This window comes from Triticum urartu, chromosome 2 (assembly GCF_003073215.2).
Source record: "Triticum urartu cultivar G1812 chromosome 2, Tu2.1, whole genome shotgun sequence".
Classification (NCBI taxonomy): Eukaryota; Viridiplantae; Streptophyta; class Magnoliopsida; order Poales; family Poaceae; genus Triticum; species Triticum urartu.
In genome coordinates, this window is record NC_053023.1 from 39,523,099 (window position 1) to 39,526,330 (window position 3,232).

Here is a 3,232-nt window from a genome sequence, read left to right on the forward strand (position 1 = left end):
CAAGCATCAAAGCCTCATCACTAGCATCAGAGCCTCATCGCAAGCATCACAAGCATCATCACTAGCATCACGGCCTCATCGCAAGCATCACTAGCCTCATCACTAGCATCACTAGCATCAGAGCCTCATCACTAGCATCACAGCCTCATCGCAAGCATCACTAGCATCACAGCCTCATTGCAAGCATCACAAGCATCATCACTAGCATCAGAGCCTCATCGCAAGCATCACAAGCATCATCACTAGCATCACAGCCTCATCGTAAGCATCACAAGAATCATCACTAGCATCACAGCCCCATCGCAAGCATAACAAGCATCATCAGTAGCATCAGAGCCTCATCGCAAGCATCACAAGCATCATCACTAGCACCACAACCTCATCAATAGCATCACAGCCTCATCACTAGCATCAGAGCCTCATTGCAAGCATCATCACTAGCATCACAAGCATCATCACTAGCATCACAACCTCACTGCAAGCATCATCACAAGCTCATATTCCATTAATGAACCCTCTCCATTAGCCCTAAGTTGTGCAGGGCATTTGCATACACCTCTGGTGGGCATGATAATCTTGGAGGTAGTTGCCCAAGCCCCTCAAGCCTTTCCTTGTTTACATGGGGTATTTTATACCCATTGCCCCGTGCATGGTTCAGGATCTCAACCATGCACGTCTGCAGAGTTAGGAAAATTCTGTTGAGCTTGTAAACGTCATAGCCTTCAAATTCCTCCAAAACACCCTTAATAAGGTCTTGTGATGTTTTAGGACTCAGACAATCTGTCAGGGATTGGAGCGAGTTGAAAAACCCAAGGTCAAGCACATTCAAATCAGGACTGTTGGGAGGTTGTTGTATTATTCTGATGTCAAGTCCAGTTTTTGCGACAACTTCTAGAAATTCCGAGTCATCTGGCAAGATATGGGGCTTAGCATTATCCTGCTGAATGTAGATGGTCTGTCCAGCATCACCTTCGGGCCAAATAGCTTGTATTGCTGGCAAAACCTTCTCTATCAGGAACTCCCTCATCACTTTTCTGTCAACCTTTATTGATTTTGTCTCTATTGTACCTTTGTGCATGTTGTCGCTTCTCCTTTGAGCAGGAACATCCTTCACGAATGGCCAGATACCGATTTTCCTAGAGAAGGTCATGTTTCCTTCACTGTCCCACCTCGGCCTAGCAACGGCCGTCAAGAACATCACCTTGCCAATACAGTTGCCATGTATAGGCCTCGTAGGCTCTTCCTCCCCATCCAGCAGATAATATGTTTTATTCTTCTTTGTCATGTTAAACCACTTTTCGTCGATATGGACAACATTATGCATAGTCTTAAACTTAGGCCTTGCAGTTGTTGTTGTTGCCTCATCAAGCATCGACAAACAAAATTTCATCCTATCCTTCTTATTCTGGTCCTTTAGAGCTGGCTTCACACAGTTTGTATGCCTCCTTATCAAGTTTAACATGAACTTTCTATGAAGTGTGGTAGGGCTACATCCCAGTTGACAGGCAAGTGACCTAATGGTAGACCTTTTGTTTAATGGGATCGTTAGGATTTTTTCTAGGTTAATGTCCTTAGGCTTTCTTCCAGAATTTCCTTTTTTTTATTAGAAACATCCACCTCTTTACCTTCGCTAATTTGCTTCATTGCTTTCCTCCAAATTCTTTGTATATTCCAAACACCCACTCCAAAAAAATTTGCAATGTCTTGCTTATCAGTTTCCAAAAAAGTGCCTCCTCTACTCATACACAGTGTATGCATTGCTACATAAGCAGCAAAAAAATTCTGGTTATTGAGGGTTTTATATTTCCTAGCAACTTGACCAACACCTGTACCAAGACATACAACAGAGAAATGATTAAATGAAATGATCAAGTGATGAAGCAATGGAATGATCAAGTGATGAAATGATGGAATGATCAACTGTAACTGTACCTGGATTTTGAACTATTTCATCTCCTTCCATCCCCTATTCTGTATCTCCTTCCATTTCTTCTCCTACATGTCCTTCCATTTCATTTTCTGCATCTTCATCCATTTCATCCGCATCTTCTGCAGGTGGACTGAAGTTGAGGTCTGGGAGATCCATTTTCTCCTGAAGATATGAATATGTAAGATGAAGTAGAAGTACAAGTAGAAGCACAAGGTAATCTATCTTGAGTTAGTTAACTTGCGCCAAAATGTAAACCGTACATGACTATATTAAAGAAATAATTGAACATCATTGTATAAATGTCATCCTTATATCGTTACAGATATCTCAAAGGAGCTTTAGATGAACATCTTTCACAATTTGTCTTAGGAAGACACTGGGTGGTGGAATGAGGCAGGTAGGAGTCCTTTGTGCTGCTGTTGAAGTCGGTGTTCGCTACACCTTAGGCAAGCTTGCCGATGACCATCGGAAGGCCAAAGTTTTAGCAGGTTTCATATTGATCTATCTTCTCCATCCTATTTACAGGCCCTTAGCAGCATCAATATAACCCTGAATTTGGTTTTCTTTGTCCAAATGTTCAGATGGACTGAAGAAAATCCAACAGTTCACAGTTGATTTGACTTCAGTGGAGACCAATATGGTTAGTCTGTTGTTCCATCTATCTACCGAGCTTGATGTTTTCAGATTAAATATCATGTTTGTGACCTCCGACCATGTATTCCCTTCGCTAGGTATTAATTTTTGAGGATAGGCATCTGTGATTCTAACAAAAGTCCATGTATGTATACTTGTATCTCAGTTCAGAAAGTTAGTCAGTTGGCCCCTTACTTGAGTAGATATATATTGGAGAGTTTTGAAAGTAGTTAATTTTCATTGCACTATTTCTTCTTCTTCTTCTGTTTATCGGTGCTACTGTTTTGCTCTATATTAACTGTAATCAGTTTATGTTCAGTTTTAAAAAATTGTCAAGAAGCGTCAACTATGTTCAGTTTCTTCGGAGTATAAGATCACCTTATTGCAAGAAAGCTGCTCTGTTTTGTTTAGAAGAAGAGTAGAATTGCACAAGTTACATCCTGAAGAATTGCACAAGTTACATCCTGAAGCATAATAGTAGAATTTACACAAGTTTGTCACGCTCCTTTGGCGGAAACTAACACACTGCTTTTGTGACGCAACAGTAGCAGGGGAGATTTGCGTTTTTGGCAAAGAGGAGGGAAGGAACTAACATGATGGCTTAGATCAGTTACTGATAAACTAACATGATGTATGGATGCAGATTATTAATGCTGCTGTTTTTGGCTT